This window comes from Podarcis erhardii, assembly GCF_964252035.2.
Source record: "Podarcis erhardii genome assembly, chromosome: 11".
Classification (NCBI taxonomy): Eukaryota; Metazoa; Chordata; class Lepidosauria; order Squamata; family Lacertidae; genus Podarcis; species Podarcis erhardii.
Window position 1 is genome coordinate 44,533,548 of NC_138501.1, and position 20,342 is coordinate 44,553,889.

General features: G+C 40.8%; 1 protein-coding gene across 16 annotated transcripts in view; it reads left to right on the forward strand.

The window, feature by feature from the left end:
• The window catches only part of TCF4 (transcription factor 4), a 343,442-nt gene that overhangs the window by 17,259 nt on the left and 305,841 nt on the right, over positions 1-20,342 (forward strand). The gene's annotated exons all lie outside the window — the stretch shown is intronic.

Consider the following 20,342-nt stretch of genomic DNA (forward strand, 5'->3'; position numbering starts at 1 on the left):
TTGCCTCTGATGTGAGTGGCAGATAGCCATGCCTAGCTAACTTTTGAATAGGATGCACACATGGGAATTGGTTGATCCTGTGGTTGTTTTCTGGGTTTTGTCTAGGGTATTCATTGTGCTACTCAGGCTTAAATGTGTTCAATTTTACGTATGTGCCCCCTCCAAACATGGAGCCTTTCTACCCACCATGTATATCTGATTCACTGAGCATAATCTTGCTCTTCCACCACTCACAGGAGAGCTTGGAGGACAGTATTCTGTGAACTGGTCTAATATTGTTTATTTCAAAATATGTATTTACGCATGTGCACAGATTCATTTCTTGTGATCTGAGGGCTGCCAGGAATGAAGCTCCTTGAACATTTGACAAAATCAGCAAATTGTCTTTTACCCTTGTAATGAGATAATCAATTAAATAACAGATGAACTACTGTATATAATAGAGTGAAGTAATGAAAGTTTATGCTCTTAATTACTTGATTCTCTTTTAAATGCACAGAATTGCAGAGAAGTAAAGTCTTCCATAAACAGTTTTGTTTTAAGCTTAATCTTTAATCTGTTATTATAAACATAGCCGTTTTGTAAGCATTTCAGATCAAACATTTACTCCTAATGGTAAGCTACATTTTATATCAGGAAGTTTGTGACTTAACAGAGCCTACAAAGAAGCGCAGTCCTGGTGGCCCCAGGCCTGTGGTTTTCAGCGTTTGATATTATGATGCTATTTAGATCCGTTCCCAGAAGGCAAGATAACAGATCTGCAATTGCTTAATCAGGAACAGTGTGTATGTTTGCAATGGTCTGCATTTTAAAGATCATTTACCAAACCGTTCTTGAGTAAATGTTTGTCAGTGTGGTGGACATAACAAGAGGTGTATCAGATAAAGGGGAGGCATTAAAGTTACGAAGACATGCAAGCTCTGATTTAATAGAATATCTGTTTGTTTAGATACTTTGAAAGTGAATGGGTCCTTTGAGGGATTCATTGAAGGTGGCTTATAAAAAACCACATGCATTTCAGGGCTCCTAGGACCCTTTGCCCGTGTTGAAGTTATCATTTCCATATGCTGCAAAATAGGTACATATATGCTTATCACATTTGATGGCAAACATAAAGGGTACATGCCATTTTCTACATAGCAATGATATTCCGTGGAGGGAATTCATCATGCATGAAGCGGTCCTTAGAGGGAACAATTAGATTAATTTGCAAACACTTTGCATATTTATTCAAAGAGTATAAATATGTTCAGAATTGCTTAATATAGATGTTCATTGTCTTCCTTTCTGTTGCTCAGCTTTTATGCTACATAGTATGAAATATATCAATACTAAGTCCTAACTGCAGGCTTGTGTATGAAATAATAATTAATCAGGTGAATTTACCTTGAGTAATCAGGTTGTTGTACTAAGGAGTACATATTTTTCTTTTTCTTTTTTTTAAAAAAAATATTTTGGCTTTTAAAGACCAGTATAATTTTTTTCCATGAAATAAGTAAACAATTGACTCCCTCATCCTAGCTGGCTGCACAACCTCTTGCTTGGTTCTCAGGAAAATAAACACCAGAGGTTCTTAAAATTGACATATCTCTGGAAAATGAAGAAATGGTTTTCATCCTTGCATGTGTCACTACTCCTGTGGTTACTAAAGGTCAGGGCTTGGTCAGCATTGCTGTCTACAGGGATTAGGTACAAAAAAGACTAGAGACCACACTTCCTGTTTGAAAGCTGGCATCTGGGTGTGTCACAGATATGTTGCAGTTAGGGGTAGATGCTGTATTCCTGCATTGCTATTTGCCTGGCTTTTGAAGCCACCCAAGCAGCCATGCTCAGTTGGACACAGAAAGTGCCAATCAAGTCACTTGGCAAGTGGGACCTGTTGGTGCTATCAAAGCCTTTTGCTGAAACTATTGTCAGTAAGTACCATTCCTTGGAATCCAATGGGTCATATATGGCTTAAGGTTCCAGATTCATGAAAAATTTTTTAGACAATCTGGAACGTTACCCATTTATGGCTCATTGGATAGGTAGATTTTTATTTGATAGCCAGCACAAAACTTAGGATGATTAATTTTCATAATTATTATTTACAGTTTCTGAGGCTTTAGAAGAGAGCCTTAAAATTCTATTGTCTTCATCCTTACAACGACCCTGTGACAGTATGCCATTATTTTTATTTCATAACCAGCTTCTCTGCATATTAGGAAGCCTGCTGATAAAATTATTTCCCTCGTGCCACCTACATAGGACATGGTCCTATAAGGCAGCCTAAGAATTCTTTGGCTAAATAAATTGGGGACAGAAGTCCTGCTACTCAAACAGTATTCCTGTACTCCCCTCCTTTCCTTTTTAATTAAAAAAAAAAACCCAACAACCCTCCCCACTTGTCTTCCTACCTCCAACTATTCTTTGCACTGCAAGAAAGCCTTTCCTTTTATTTGGGTAGTATTGTCTCTACAATAATATGCAGAGTAAGCGGGATTAGGATAGGGCAGAAAATAAACAAACTATATTTAAGGGTCTGTTTCTATAAGCACCTTAAAGAAATAACAACAACAATTTATTAATCTCCACACTTCCATTTCTTTTAAAGCTGAATGGCCAGGTACACACATTTGTAAAATGTATCAATTCATTTTGAAGTTAGGAGTTTTGTGCTATATTGCTAAGGTAAAGAATACTCCTTTTAGGATCTGTAGAGTTTTCCCTGCTGTCTCTGAAGCCTGCAAGGTTTACATTTGTGCTAGTTTACATGGTTTGCATAGGAGCATTTGCTTTTAAAGCTGCTTGAGATTTATAAGCAAACTTGCTTATAATTTCCCATCCTGTTCATTCCTTTGTATGAGAGGCCTTGTTGCACAGTTTTAATTGCCTGATAGCACTAGAGAACACCTCTGTTTTCCTTTACGTTGCTTCTTAAAAAAACAAAATCTTGCCGAGAATTGTGCTGCTTTGCAAAGCAACCTAAATAAAATAAACAGAACTCTTTCCACTTCTACCCTCAGTGAGTCAGGTAGAAAATTTACCTGTCAACTTTTTCAAAGTGACTTTCATATTTGAAAGATACCTGTTTGAGAATGATGAATGCTGCAGAATTAGTGCAGCATATCTAGTCGCTGAAGGCATCTTCTAGGTTAATGAAAATGATAATTCATGCAGGTAAAATATGCAGATCAGCTGTGGCCCTCTGACTCATTATGTAATTCCAGTATAACATTTATTTATAATTCTGTTTAGTGCTCTTTCTGCAAGGAGCTGAAAGTGATGCACATGGTTCTTCCGCCTCCCCATTTTTATTTTATAATAACCAGTGACTGGCCCAGGATCATCTGCTGAGCTTCATGGCCAAGTGGGGATTCAAATCTGGGTCTCTCCGGTCCTAGTCTAAAACTGTAACCACTACACCACAGTTCTGTATTTTGAATAATTTGGCTGCTCTTGACTTGAGCTGTGGAATCCCAGTTTGTGCAGCTGCAACGTCCTAATCTTCTATAATATTGGATTAAACTGCACACTCTTTCTGGGTAGCTCTATCAAAGGCAGGAACTGTGTCCTCTCTGCCTTCCCCCAAGTGGTTTTGCTTCTGTGCACCTGGTTGTTACAGGGATGGGGCACAGTGCCAGCGAGGTTGGAGCTGCATGGGTGCACCCATGGATTGGCTTTGTTGGTGTCAGTCTTGCAGTTGCCCTGCCCCATCCCCACACCATAAATGGCAGTGACACCGCATCTTGGAGGGTGGTGGTAAGGCATCACACCCCACCATGCTGACAACTCCATGAAGGTATAGCCAAGGTATGTCTATTTAGCTTAGTCATAGCGATGCCCATTGTCACACCAATGGTACAGATGTCAGCAAGTCTTCTGTAAGACTAAAATTGAGGAAATTGAGTGGCAGTACTGGGAGACTTCAGCATCTATACTTTTTGTAATAATTTTTTTTAAAAAAAACCTTTAAAAACTTGTGTGTGTGATGTATATCAATTGATTGACCTATCAGACAGCCTGTACTGTGATACAGCTAGAAACTACTTTTTTTATTATTTTTAAAAAAGGTTTACTTCAGCACCTTCACTCTTCTCCCAAAATGACAAGAGTGTGGGTGTGAGTTGTACAAAACGTATGTTTCCGTTTCATGGAAAGGCAGGAGCACAAATGGAGCCCAAACAAAAATATGTGCAGTCACAACTTGCGATTGTTTATGTTGGGTGTTCACTGGCTTGCAGCCCTTGAAACTGTGTGCACTTTGGTTTGTGTAACTTCTGGGGAAGGCATTGCTTGCCTTAGAAAAGGGATAATGGCTTCCTTCCTATAGTTCCCACCATGCCATTGGCTTTTTCAGTGGATGGTTCTCACTAAATTGGTGCTGAGGACAGTGAGTTGTGAAAATACTGGTATGTGTAGAACAGACCTGCAAATAAGTCTGTGATGGATATAGCCTATCTTCACTGCTGCCTCTGAATAGTATTTCCTGGGAATTGTAGGTCGGAAGAACAGTGTTGTGCTCAGGTTTTGTTTGCTGGTTTACCATGAACATCTGTTTGGTCTCCATACAAACACAGTGCTGGAGCAGATGAGCCTTTGGCCTGATCCAGCAGGCTCATATGCACTAATGCCAGCTTTATGCTTATTCATTTTTATTTTTATTTTAAGCTCAGAGGTAGCTCTTAAAATATAGTATAACAGAGTGCTTGGGCCAAGTCTGTGTTCAAATCCTGAACAGCAATGTTGGGTGGTCTTGAGTAAGGCACAAGTTAATGTTCGCATTCAGTAGTCAGTCAAACAGTCTGGCTTAATAAGACAGGATATGCAGAAGCTGCGTGCAAAGGCCTTCCATGCACCCACTTCCTCATGAGAGTGCACGAACAAGCCTGGATTAAACATTTTACCACATCTTCATGTTATATGTGAAACAACAAGAAACCATGGTTAATGTCTTCAAAACAAGCTGGGATATTAAGCTTCATATCCTGGCTTGCTTTGAAGGTATCAACCATCGTTTTCCAGTATTCACATAACAGGAAATGGTGGCTTTTTGATTTATTCAGCTGTGTGAAAGGAGGATTGAAGAGATACTGAAAAAAGCAACTTTAGAGCTGTCTGGCCAAATGGCAACTAGGCATTATGTTTTAGCGACTGTAACCCTGGTTTAAGGAGCCATTTGGTGCCTAGCTTATATATCTTGAGTTTCTAACCCTGCTTAAGACCAACATATAGTGGCCACATATTTCTACCATCTGCATGTTTGCCAAACTTAAGAAGGCACTCTGAATTAAGGGAGACAAATTCTAGTTTGTACTTTACCCATTTGTATGCATTTTGCATGGACTGCTTATATAATAAACCATACCCTTTAAACTTAAAATACAAAAGTTTCAATGCATTAATCTGAACAATGTGCATTGAGTATGCATCTTTGATGTAAAATATCTTGTTTCTGTGGACGCTGTCTGCACACGGAAACTGCATGGCGAAATGCAGAGAGCTGCATGCCAGTCCACAAGTGAAATTTGAGAGTGCCGGGTCAGTCTGCTGCAAAAAGCAAACTGAACAAATTCCTCCTTCATCCCTTGTGTGACCAATGTGACTCTAAACTATATATATGTAAAACTGGAAGCTGCTGTCTTAGCAGAGCATGTAGCCCAGATACTTTTTCTCACAACACCTTTTAAATTCAGTTGACCTAAAACGTAAATAACTTAAAAAATTGTTTTATTAAAAAAAACCCCCAATGCATGACTCCTGATCAAATATCAAGGCTGTAATTTAATCTTGGGGGTTCTGGTGCTGTTCGTAAACAATTTGAGTCATTTTGCACTTTACAACATCAGCCAAAAGCCTGATTGAATTATATCCTTGTATTGTTGGAACACCTGCTGTTGCTTCTAGACTTCAGAATCTGTCACCAACTCCATTGCTAGTCTTTATTTTGAGAAGTTTGTAATTTAGCTCAGAGTTTTTGAATGAGGCGAAGCATTTGCTTTCATCCTGGTAGAATTCCTCCCCCCCCCATATTAAAGTGCATCTGCAATGTCCCCAGTTGTGTTTTAGTGTGGGGTTAGCAACCCTTTCTTGCTGAATACAGTCAATTCCTCCTCTCATTCCTGCTTTCCTATATAAAAAGGCAAGTGTCAGGGGCTCAGGAGCCGAGACACAGGGGAGAGAGGAAACGGAGAGCGAAGGGGAAGAATCTGAGGGCAGCGTAGGGGAGTATGACAGTGGCCTGAGAGATTCCATGAGCTTCTCCAGTGATTCAGAAGATTCCCAAAGGGGGGCGCCGATGGCCAGGGCAAGGGGGGTCCCAGGGGGGACACACCAGAAGAAAGGGGCCAGCGGGGATTCCCAAAGCAGCAGCGGGAGATCAGGACCAGTTCCCCCACCAGAGCGGAGTGGGGGGGAAGAGTCCCATGTGTCAGGGCCAGCGTCTCCTCCGGTAGGGAGAGAAGATGAGTCAGAGCTGGCCACGCCTCTGTCGCAGAGTGAGGGAACGGAGGGGAAGTCAGGTCCAGCTAGCCCCCCCGAAGGGGGAAGCAGTGACAGGAGCAGTGTAACGGTCAGGAGGAAGGTTGCCGGCTGGGCGCGCGCGCCAAGTTCAAATGTACAGGCGCGCGGGACAGCAGAAAACCCGGATTGGGAACCAGGTCCTAAAGCCCTCCAGAGGCAGGGGGAAGAATCAGGGGACTCAGCGTCAGAAGAGTCCAGAAAGGGGAAGACCCCAGTGGACAGGCGGACCCAGAGGAGGAAAGAGCAGAGGAAGAGGTGGAGCAAGGCTAGAGTCTTGAACTGGTGTCTAGGGGGAGGAGATTCAGACGGAAATTCAGCGGTCTAGAGTTCAAGACGTAGAGCTGCGCGCCGCGGCTTTGAAATCGAAACTGAACTTCAATAAAGACTTTTGTATATAACAAGAACTGGCGTTGGTCCTTTGTGAGCTGGGACCTCGGGCAGCTCTGACAGCAAGTAACAAATTAAACCCATCACCTAATCATGCTGTCCTGGCTTCTATGTCCCTATGTCAAGATTTCAACCTATGGCAAAGTAATTTATTGGGTTCCCCATATACTTAAGTAGCAATACTAGTTGTTGTTGTTCCTGCTGCTTTGACACACAAGGTACATCCACTTCTAGACCTGGGGTAAAAATTGGGACCTCTGAACCTGATCTTATATTTGAATTCACAGACTAGAAATAAATCTCTTGAGTCAGTGATATCTTTTTATGAAAAAACTCCCAAATCACTTAAAAATATTGGCTCGTTAATTTCTTATGTTGGCAAAGTGTTAGTGAAGTCTGAGTGAATGAGAATGGCAGGTGGGGAATCAGATTGATGATACATCTACGCAAGTGGAATGAATATAAAAACTGGTTTCTTTCTTGCCTGTTCAAACTTACGTGATCTCTTTCAGTTGTCATGACTTTTCTTTCTAATGTTTAAATTAGATCTACATCTATCATCTATCTATCTATATCATCTATCTATCTATCTATCTATCTATCTATCTATCTATCTATCTATCTATCATCTATCATCTATCTATCATCTATCTATCTATCTATCTATCTATCTATCTATCTATCTATCTATCATCTATCATCTATCTTTGTGCATCTGTATATTTTTCTTTTAATCATCTATGGCTTAAATGCTGGCTGCAGCTTTTGACGAAAATGGTTGTTCTTTTCTGCATTAAAAGAAGAAACAAGCTTTAATGGTGCATTGCCAAGAAAATTTGGAAGCATGTTGCACAAATGACAATACTCAGAAATCAGTGTATCAGTTGATGTATTTGATTTAAATGTGTTGAATTAAGAGTGGTCCATGACTTTAGCAGTAAAATTCATGTGGTAAATGAGGCATCTTTGGCTCTGGATTTTTACCAACATTTATTTTTCATATTAAGTAATTTTATTTTGAGCTTTGGTTTTTGAAGATTTTTACAAAGAAGTATTCCCCCCCCCCCCTTCAATGTTTGAGTGACCGTTTTTCATGCAGATTGGTTTTCTCACTTGCCCTCAGCTCTGCTTGAGTAACCACTTACTGAAATCAACAGTGAGCAACATGAGACACTTTCAAGGTATGGGTTAGAAAATGGTTGGCTGAGATGGTGAGCTGCTCAAAGCCAGGCTCTGCTTCTTGTCCAATGAAGAGGAAGTGGAAGTGAGGTCAAATTCCAATAGCTCAATGGTAGATGTAGGTGGGTGGCACATAAACCAGTCTGAGAGCGTTGCCGAAGAGCAGCCTATAACTAATCAATCAATCAATCAATCAATCAATCAATCATTACTAGTTGCATTAGGAGCTGAATCTTTGCCATCACAGATCTCTTAAGGAAATTTAACACTGTTGAGGGAGAATCTGAGGAAAGCAACAGTGCAAGGTTTTCTTCAATGGATTTTCATTTATTTCCTATCTATTTTTCATAAATTCACATTATAAGACCCCAAGCTCCACTGTGATTGAACCTAAGTTAGGCTGGTCATTTAGCCCTGCATTTTCTACTCCATCCTTCTCTAACCTGGTGCAGTCCAGATGTTTTGGACTACAACTCCCATCATCCCTGCAAGTTGACAATGGGAGCTGTAATCTGAAACATCAGGAGGGTACCTATGGCACCTTTCTTTTCCTACCCCACCTCCCAGAAGATGTCAGTGCACCATATATAGATCTCATCTATATATAGATATTTCCCATGCTTCTTAATTAAAAGAATAGCAACTGATTTTTTTTTAATTAAAAATGAGAAAGTTTTCAAGGGAGGTTATGGATTCACCTTGGATTTTCAATGAAAGGTTAGACATCTGTCAATGATGCTTTAAGATAGCAGTCACAGGAGAGTAAGCCCTGTTGAATTCAGTGTGACTTACTTCTGAGTATACCTGCAGAGGATTATAAGTATAATGTTTATGTAGTTTTAGGGCAAGTGGAATATTGTGTTACCTGTCAGTATTGTAGCTTTATCATTTTTCCTGCTTTAAAACCCCCCGTTTCGTATCATATGCAAATATAATACAAAATAAGCTCACAGACTTGAAAAACCAACCTGCTGAAGTTTTCCAATTACTGAATGTATTTTAGCTATCCCATTTATTTTAGCTATCCCATTTATTAACTGCAACTTTTGCCAACCTACACTGGCTGGAGCTGATGGGAGTGGTTGACAAACATTGACAAACAATTTGGAGAGCATGGAGAAGTCTGAGATACTGTGTGTGTTGTGTTTCTTCTGCGGTCTCTGCTTCCCTCAGTAAAATTCTTGGGGCTTGGTGTGAGAAGGCCGTTTCACTGGTGGCCCACAGATTGTAGAATGTCTTTCCTTCTGAGGAGCACTTGCCCACCTAACTGAACCTATTTCACCATCAGACCAAGATGTACCTTTTTGCCACAGGCCTTTGGAGGCAGAAGGTGTTACATGGTGTAATCGTGTTAAGCTGTACGCCTCCTTCCCTGGGACTGCATGGTGATGGGTGGGCTATAAATGTAAACAAACAAATGGAGTTGGTGTTGCAAATGTAGTAGAATGCACCTTGCTTTCAGCAGCTATGGAGACATAGCGAAACAAGAAAAGAAGGTAGAGATTAAGCTTGCTGAATACACAGCTAACAGGAGATACTTGCCTTTAAGAGGGATCTTTTAAAGAATTTTTTGGGCGAGTTCTGCTTGGTATGTTGCACGTGTACACCTTCCGTGCAACTCTGGTAAACAAGTGTCTTAATCAGCAAGAGACCCTATCAAGTTCGTTGCAATAAATGTTTTGTACTTCACCTTGCAGAAATCAAATCTACCTTGCTGCTCTAAACATAGTTGATGCCTCATCCTATTTCCCTTTGCCACAGTACAGATTAACACAGAGATAAAACAGCTGACCTCAATCTCCATTGCTTAATTTTATTGACGTTTCATTGAATGTTATATTCAAAATTCTTTCCCAGCTGCAAGTAATATTTGCTCTCTGTAGCTGAAACAGATGACCTTTTCTTCTTTGATAGGACTATTCAGTGGACTGATTGGTTTTTTAAAACTTTTTTTTTTACATGTCACACATGGGATTGATGGAATCATGCACCTATTTCAGTAGTGTATACATTTTATTGAAACCACACTACAAATATCTGCATAGTGGGTAATGATGTGTGATGAAGGCCCTAAGCATGCAACTACTTGAGTGTAAGTTCCATCAAAATATATGATGGTCACTTTCAAGTAAACATATTTAGGATTGAGATATGTGGGTAGAGTTCATTACATTTTGAAACCAATAATAATGATTAAAAACTTCTATTTTTAATAGAATCAGTATTTTATCTCATATTGGCCTCATTAAATATTGTGCATTGTACTCTGGCTATGGTGATCAATTATTTGATGTCAATATTGATGCTTATATATATGTGTGTGTGTGTGTGTGTGTGTGTGTGTGTGTGTGTGTTTTAAAGGAGCATTGCAGGAGTTTGGTATATGATTAATATACTGAGCTGAGCTGAAAGGAAGACACAACTCATTTTTTTGAGAGTCACAATGAATTGGAATAAGCAAAAAAAAAAATTAAAATAAAATAGGCTGACATTAAGAATTCCAAACTTAGTAGCCACTCTGCTGTCCTTGTTGATTAGTTTTAATTTTGCACTGCTATGCATTTCCATTCTTTAAGCTGACATTGTTTTTATTTGGCTGCATTTTGTCCCTGAAAGTTTTGAGTGGGGGAAATATTGTAATTTCTGCATACACAAATTTATTAGTAAATGCTTTTCTTTGCTTAGTTCTCCCTGCTCTATTCCGTTGAGCAGATCTACTTACTTCGGAAATTTGCCTCTTAATACTAACAGAAGAAGATTTATGTTTCCAAAATGAAATATTTTGTAAACACCATCGTATCAAGGAATTAAATTTACAATCCAGCTCATTAACTAATAGGCATTGTCTATTTTCTCTCCTAATGTCCTCATTTATATTCCAGTTTATTTCTTTTATCTCTGTCCTTAAAACTGGATCAGCTAATTGGCGCTAGTGGCAGCTTAGTGGTGACAGTGCTTCAGGTTCATGCTCGTGTCAAGATTTGATTAAGCAGTTTGGTCAATGTGAGATAGTGATGCTGTCCTTTGTATCCCCATCTATGATTGAAATGTACAAGATCTTGAAAATGCGCCTGACATCTAATTAGGAAGTTAGCTTAGCGGAATTACCAATTACCATTAAGTAAACACTCAGTTCAGAACAAATTTGGCTGTGCTGTAGCTTTTAGTACCTTCGCTACCGTAGATACTCCTTGGAACGCCGTAGAAATCCTTGCAATTTCATGATTATCAAAATACGTTTGCACAAGAACGTCAAAAGATTTTCTTTAAACATAAAGAAAATAATAAATCCATGTTTTATTTAGGAAATAGGCATCATTTGCAATAAGTTAAGGACAGGTGAGATGGGCATCTGGAGGGTGTTTTTTTTAGGTGGGTGGGCAAAGTAAAGTTCAAAAGTAATTGAATATATATAAATAGAAAGAGAGAGAGAGATTCCTGTGTAACTAGCGTTAGAAAACAGAACCATTTCAGATACATTTAATAGTAATAATACAGTGGTACCTCGGGTTACAGATGCTTCAGGTTACAGACTCCTCTAACCCAGAAATAGTACCTCGGGTTAGGAACTTTGCTTCAGGATGAGAACAGAAATTGTGCGGCGGCAGCAGTAGCAGGAGGCCCCATTAGCTAAAGTGGTGCTTCAGGTTAAGAACAGTTTCAGGTTAAGAATGGACCTCCAGGATGACTTAAGTTCTTAACCCGAGGTACCACTGTAACAACAACAACTTTTATTCATACCCTGCTCTACCTGGCCAGGGCCGGGCTCAGGGCGGCTAACAAATATAGGGTAAATTACAATAAAACATAATAGAAAAACAACAAAAAATCAGTTAATTAAAATACAGCTCTTAAAAATTAAGAGTTTCAACACATTTTGCAAATACATTAACAAAAACAATAACGGTTTTTGATAATATTGCTGTACTATTATATAAAGGATATAAAGGATTAGTATAGTTAAGATAACAACTGAGAAGTTGAGGTCAAATAAGGAGGAGGTAGATTATGGCTGTGTTTCTTTTGGCCAAAGTGAGTACAGTACAGAGAAAGTTACTTGTCCAAGAGGAAGAGCTGAATGTATTTGATGGTGCTGGTCTCCCCACTCCCAGCAAAGTCTGCATTTGGTGACTGAACCGTATTGAGGCCTGGTAGACTTGGCTTCCCTGAAAGGTGTACTCTATAGAGTCTAGACGCCTAGGTCTTTCCATTCACCACTGAAACTCTCAATTCTTTCCCTACTTCCTTACCACCAGCAGCCCTTAATTAATTGCATTAATGCTTTAATGGACTTCACAGTCTCCTCTCCTCAACTGTATTTTGCTGAAGCAAAGCAAAACAATTTAACAACAGTGGAGACATGTCAGGGTTGTCATGCATTATTACTGTAACTCTGCTCTCCCCACAGCAAAATGGGTATAAGAACACTTTCTTTACCTTGCAAGGTTGGCATGACCCACACAGCCCCACCCTCTGCAGGATGGGTATAATAACATTGAATTTACCAGCATTAGTAATGGGAGAGTAGTTTTTGAAATGTTTATAAACTGGCTTTGATGCTAATCCCCAATCATAGCTACTACATCAAAGTGCCAGAATTGTTTTCTATGGAGAAATAATCACTTCTTCACCAGGGACAACTAGCAGAAAAAGCCTAAAAACAAACCAAGAAATGCCTTCTCCATAGCCTAGATAATTGGTGTTCAGCTCTAGCCTTCTTTTTGTCTAATTGCCTAGATCTGCTTTTCTAAAGTATCAGTTATTGTTTTGACTTCTAAAAACACAGAAAGATGTGGGCAGGCTAGTTTCTCAGAACACAAATGAGAATAGTGCCTGCACGTTTTGCATTATATCTCAGGTTCTATATGTGTTAGGAACTTACTTTAAAAAGATAGCAAAACTGGGAATCTGGAGATTATGGCGCATCTGTGAAGGGGAGGGAACTTTGTCCTGGTGCCTGCCCCCACCTGAGATGAGGAAATTCCCAAATCCATATGTTTTAATTTTCACATGGTTGGAGTTGCATGATCACCTAAAGCACGGTGGCAGTTTTTAAGCATCCTGTATCACAGAATCAAAGAATTGGAAGGGACCACGAGGATTGTCTAGTCCCATCCCCTGCAATGCAGGAATCTTTCACCCAACGTGGGGCTCAAACCCACAATCCTGAGATTAAGAGTCTCATGCTCTACCAACTGAGCTATGGCTGCTCTTATTGGAGACCATGTGTTTTCTTACCTTGATCCCATCATAACGCAGATGCTCAGTGAAGCATGGGGCAGCACTTTATTTCTGGTGTGTCCATTAGGGGAAAGCAGCAGCTTAAGGGGGCTGTCACAAAAGATGCTGGGGCTGAAACTCCACTTCCCTCTCCCCCTTGTAGTTTGAGCACTGGCCTAGGATAGTAATGCCTACTTGGCTGCACAGCTGGAACCTGCAAGCCCATAGGTTTGGAGGTGTTACTCAGACAGCCTAAAAGTGGTTACTGTGAGGCAACCTGATTCTGCTGTTGGCCCCTTACTAGATGGCTGCCTCTAATTCATTAAGCTTTATCTTATGGATGACCAACCTATAACATAAGCAGCAGAAACAGGAGGGATTTGGATAGGAGGAGCAGGCCTAGCAGTGGTCTAGCATCAAGGCCTCACTCCTGCCATCCTCTTCTTGACATCCTCCTCAGGTCAATAGACTAGAAATCAACCAAAGCACCAGAAGGCTGGATGGGTAATGTAATGTGCAAAAAATATCAGATGACATTTCTGAAAATGAGACATATTTACCTGGGGAAAGATTACAATGGCTAAACAAGTTAGGACTGGGAAGACCAGGGTTTAAATCTCTCCCTCCCCATACACCTGGTCATGAACCTCACTGGGTGTTCTTGGGCCAGTCTCTCTCTCTCAGCCTCATGTACATCATGGGGTTGTCATGAAGAGAAGATAGGGGGGGGGGGAGGAACCATGCAGTGTTAGAAACTGAGATATGAAAGCTAGGAGCTAAATGACACCTTAAACCTAGGTTATGGGCACTACAACGGAATGTCTAGGCATGCTTTTTTATAACAAGAATACAGAGCTGAAAATGAATGAACTGCAGCTAAAATACTATGTTCATTTTTCACATAGTCTAGTAATTCCCCTGCCTGCCCCCCACTGTTTTTAAGAGGGGTCTCTTCTCCAGCGAGTAGCTGGAAGTGGGGAGGCAGAAAAAGGTCCTCCTTTCCTTCCACTCTACAGTTTTAATCTGAAATCTTAGGTGCAGTACTGATCCCGGAGCTGAGAAACTGCTCGCAGTAATTAAATTCCCTGTTGCAAAATTTGCCTAGAATAAAGGGAGTTTCAAACACTGGAACCATGTACACCACTCCTTGGATGAAGAAAGTGGGATATGAATGTAATAAATTAGGCTGCAATCCTAACCCCACTTTCCTCATTGGAGTCAGTAGGGCTTACTGGCTAGGATTGTGCAATAAATTAATAAATAACATTCATTATTTGGGAATCATATGTGATAAGGGACGCGGGTGGCGCTGTGGGTAAAACCTCAGTGCCTAGGATTTGCTGATCGTAAGGTCTGCGGTTCGAATCCCCGCGGCGGGGTAAGCTCCCGTCGTTTGGTCCCAGCTCCTGCCCACCTAGCAGTTCGAAAGCACCTCTAAGTGCAAGTAGATAAATAGGTACTGCTTTATAGCGGGAAGGTAAACGGCGTTTCCGTGTACTGCGCTGGTGCTGGCTCGCCAGCTGCAGCTTCGTCACGCTGGCCACGTGACCTGGAAGTGTCTTCGGACAGCGGCAGCTCCCGGCCTCTTGAGCGAGATGAGCGCGCAACCCTAGAGTTGGTCACGACTGGCCCGCACGGGCAGGTGTACCTTTACCTTTACCTTTATGCGATAAGCTCAGGAGTGCTTTAGCCGTATTTGGATCAATGATTGTTCAAGAGCGCTTGGATCTGGTTTGCGACCACTCGCTCAATAACCTTTCCCAAGAAGGGGAGGTTGGTAACTGACTGATTGCCAATTTAATTACTTAGATTTTCTGAATCGAAGGAGGGTTTCTTGAGGAGTGGTTTTACCACTGCATCCTTCCAGCAGGCAGGGACCACCCCCTCTCGCAGAAAAGCATCAGTCACCTCCCTGGCCCTGATAGTCTTGCCAAAGCATAAGAATTTAGCAGGCATCTGAAACAGGGTACCTGCCTGATGTTAGTGGGCAGAGAGTTCTAAAGCACAGGCATTGCCACAGTGAAAGTTTGACTGTTCAGAAGTACAGCGTAGACATTGCACGGTACTTGTAAGAGTGTGAATTATCCAACTGTGGCACATAGTGGGCAAGGCAATACTAATACTAAGACCTTGAACTTTGCCTGGTAGCAAAAGTCAGATTGACCCATGCTCATGTGTAGCAGTCCTTGTGTACTGCCCTTTAGGTCTGTATTTATTTATAGTGTTCTTTTCCCAGTTGAGCAATAATAATTAAAAAAAAACCCCACCACCCCTGTCCCTTAGGTTTACAATTTAAAAGACACACCACAGAAATTAAAAAAAAAATATATGGATGAAGCATGTTATCCTCTTGGTGTGCTGTGCTGGCTTATTTTCCAAATAAGTAATTGTTAGAGAGTTGATCTGTGCTTCATATGTCTGTGAGTCAATTAAAGCCCTTTAGGTTGATTAACTTTGCTACTTTAACTGATTAGTTACAATTATAAATTCAGCCATACTAAATCACAGAGGGCCGTGTGTGTGTGTGTGTGTGTGTGTGTGTATATATGTGTGTGTGTGTGTGTGTGTGTGTGTGTATGTGTGTGTATGTGTGTGTGTGTATATATATATATATATATATATATATATATATATATATAAATAAAATATCATCCACATAGTTCTTGCTGTACTTTGTGACTTCAAGCTTGGAATTACTTGTGAAACTTGCCAGTAAACAGTAAAAGACAACTGTGCACTCCAGTGAGATTTTCTTCTCACCCTCATTCATGGAGAACTTACATATTTCTGAGAACTTTATCCTGTAGAGAAATGTCCAGGGGTATGACTTGTAAGTCAGGAGAGCTAGAGACTGGTCTTCCTATCCCGCAGAAACTTAACTGTAAGTAACTCATGAAAGTCCAGGCTATGCATAAATCTGCAGTGTGGAAAAAGAAGTCCGCACACACTCACGGCTTCTTTAAGTGCCTAAATATAAATGCAAGCATGAGGAAGACACTAGTCAGAGAACTGCTCAGAGCAACTTCACTGTGGACAAGGCAGGGCGGAGCATCCTTGCTTCCTGATAAGAAGAGATCGCTGGTGCTCTTTCTTCTTCTTGTGTGTGGCAGATTTGCAAATCTGCCACTTGGAGGACATCACCCGTTTTATCTTCCATTGTAAAAATCAGAAGTGTGCATTTCAGTGTTGCTCATTTGGTTGAAGCCTCCTTCAAAATCACATCCAGAAATTTGTCTTATTCATTTCCTCATCATGCACATGCTTATGCTACATTCACCTACAGCGAGGGCACAGTGGCAGAGAGAGGAAGAATGAATATGGATGAATCAATGAACACTTGGAATTCTGTAAGTGATTTGTGCAGCTTCTCATATTCAGCATGACACTCTCAAATGGGACACGGTTAAGCCACAATCTGTTTTTGAATCAAGTGCACTTTATGTTCTTTTCCTTCAGTGTCAGAATCTAATCTGCCTCTTAATGAAGTTAGTAGGAATTTCCCCGCTAACTTCAGTAGTAAACTGATGCGGCTGTTTATTCCACCCTGACCTCTCTAAAGAACTTCCACAGTTCTGTGGGATCTAAAGAACGCGGCAAGTGTGAGATATATATTGCTCACGTGGAAGTAATACAAGACAATGAGTGCTGTAAGTTGTCTCAAATAACTTTAGTTACAGATAGGTAGCCGTATTGGTCTGCTATAGTCGAAACAAAATAAAAAAATTCCTTCCAGTAGCACCTTAGAGATCAGCTAAGTTTGTTATTGGTATGAGCTTTCGTGTGCATGCACACTTCTTCAGATACACTGAAACAGAAGTCACCAGACACTTACATATAGTGAGAGGATGGGGAGAGGTATTACTCAGAAGGGTGAATCACAAGACAGAGGAACCAGTAGGAGAACACTTCAGTCTCCCAGGACATTCTATACAAAATCTCAAAGTAGCTGTCTTATTACAAAAGAATTTCAGAAATAGACTAGAAAGAGAAGTTGCTGAATTGCAACTCATTACCAAACTTAAAGCCATGGAGAGACCTGGTCTGAAAAGAGACATTGGATTCTTATCTCATTATACATGATAAAGCTATTTTTAGCCATCTCACCCCTTGCTTTTTCCTGTAAGACCTATTGCAGTCGTTAACAGTCGTCAACAGGTTTGCCACACCTATCAGCCAATCACCTATTCCCACCACCCTTCTGAGTAATACCCCTCCCCACCCTCTCAATATATATAAGGGCCTGGTGACTTCTGTTTCAGTGTATCTGAAGAAGTGTACATGCACACAAAAGCTCATACCAATAAGAAACTTAGTTGGTCACTCTAAGGTGACCAAACTGTGGGAGGCTGTGGAAGACAGAAGTGCCTGGCGTGCTCTGGTCCATGGGGTCACGAAGAGTCGGACACGACTAAACAACTAAACAACAACAACATCAAGGTGCCACTGGAAGGATTTTTAAAATTTTGTTTCAAAAAACTTTTCAAGGGTCTTTTGTTTGGTTTGGGCCAGCCCTACAAGTCCGAACTGTGTCCTCTCATCCTAAACACATTGTTTGGAAATTGGGTAGGGTTCCAAGTACCATGCAGCTAGTTTCACGTGCCCAGAGGAGCTTAGGACTTGCATTTCTCAAATTGCAGCCCCTGCCCCCAAACACCTACACCTACACACACACACACGTGTCCCCATGGAGTTTCAAAAGCAATTTGCTTTATGGCACAGGGGTCAGCAGTTCAAAGAAAAAAGGTTTTTGAAAAATCCCACTGGGAATGCCTAGCTCCTTAGGAACTCCTAAAGCAGCACTGTAGATCCTGGCCATTGACATCAGTGATGGCATATTTGTAAATTAAATGTGCTTAGCATTCAGGTGTTTTCCTTATTCCGTATGTTTAAGAAGTCTTTAAAAAATGAGATTTTCATGGAAGGAGTAGCAGTACAAAGGATATTTCTTCTCCAAGATGTTCAGTGATGGGATTTTTCTAAGCCTCCTGTTAACTAGTAATGAAAAACCCATCATTATTTTCATAACTTACGAGCATTTGTATTTCCTTGGCCTCCCCTTTGGTTAATAAACAGATTTTTAAAAGAATATATTCATATACACAACATTATCATGATTCAGCTTAAGCATCTGTGTTTATAAGTGCACTTCATTTCACATAATTAAGTTATTTAGTCATTTGCACATTAGCAACGTACTACGTTCTCCACTTTTACAGGGACTTATTTTAATTACACCCACAGTTCAGTTCTGCTCCATTATAGCCATAGATCAAGCTGAATAATAACAGTTTTAAAAGCCATATACTAAAAGAGATTATTGGTCATTAAAGGCAAATTAAGGTAACATTTCTGATGGTCACAAACAGAAGACCAACCAGTAATTATCTTTATTCCAGCCATGCAGAAATAGCCTTCTCTTTTCCTTAGGCTCCCTTGAGGCTTGCTGTACCATCTGAGTTGTTTGTGATATTGCCATGCTCTTCATGTGCAAAGTGCATTTCTTGTTCAGTCACTTGAAATACAGCACTGTTGTTTAAGTCAGTAGATTTTTATCTAAAGTGATATCTGAAGGGTCCTACCCTCTGAAGGATGAAAATTAGTTCTTGTCCTTTAAGGAGTCATTCTCAAACTGTAGAGGGGATATCCCTTTGGAAGTTCCAGGGAAGGTTAAGAGTTCTAAGTCTGATGGGTACATCTTAACCACTAAATAAGACCTGTGTAGGTTGAATGCTCCCTGGCTGTGGACCCTCACTAATCCATTACATTTGTGGTGACTGCACTTTTATTTCGCATCATCACAATTTGGTTTAGGGAGTTGTGAGGGAACTGTTTCCCTGTGCATGGGAATAGGAGAAGTCAGTAAAGGTAAAGGGACTCCTGAACATTAGGTCCAGTCGCGGACGACTCTGGGGTTGCGGCGCTCATCTCGCTTTATTGGCCGAGGGAGCTGGCGTATAGCTTCTGGGTCATGTTGCCAGCATGACTAAGCCGCTTCTGGCGAACCAGAGCAGCGCACGAAAACGCTGTTTACCTTCCCGCCAGAGCGGTACCTATTTATCTACTTGCACTTTGAGGTGCTTTAAAACTGCTAGGTTGGCAGGAGCAGCGACTGAGCAGCGGGAGCTCACTCCGTTGCGGGGATTCGAACTGCCGACCTTCTGATCGGCAAGCCCTAGGCTTTGTGTTTTAACCCACAGTGCCACCCGTGTCCCTGGGGAAGTCAGAGATACCTTATTAATCAATGTGAGATACCACTTCAATCTACAGATTATTGCAGGCAGCAGCAGAACCCCCAAGCACTCTCTGCATGGAACTGAGAATTGCTCCTGAGTTGTGGCTCTAGCACAATGGCAGTGAAGATTTAATATTTACTAAGCAACTAAGCTCTTTTCCTTTTCTTAGCACTGTTCAGATCCTAAAACATAAGGCATTCCTTTCCTACAGGCTCACAGTCTGATCTATATGCCACAAAAGGGGAAAAGGGAACCTGGAGGGAAGAGGAAAGCAATGATTTTTGCAGCTGCACTATCACTGGCAGGTGGATGAGGCCAGGTTACTTTTCCCATTGCTGCTACTTTATTTTTGGGAGGTCTGTGTTGCAGTCTCCCAGTACTATTGATGGAGTGCGCTTCCTTTTAGATCTGCAGTCCCAGGGTAACTGGTAACTGCAGCAGTCTGTTGCATATGTTAAGAAAGAGGACCTTGGGTTGAAAGAAAGTTTCAGAAAATGCTAGGATTGAAGAGGAATCTATTGTAAGCAGGGATGGCTATGTATGCTGTACTTTCACGCCAAAAATATTTAGCAGAAATTCACAACCAGTTATATCAGAGCTTTGTTATTCTTGACATACAACTTGGTAGTCTCAACTTATATATTTCACTTAACAATTTTAAATGTGATGTTCAGTTTGCCGGTTAAGCCAATGATTGATAGGTCAAGGGCAAGGTTGAGAGATGTATATGGATCCCAGGTTGATAGAAGACCCACTGTTCTGGTGGCTTTTCACTTGAAATTAAAATATCCTGAATTAGCAGCCGTGGTCACCAAATTTTCA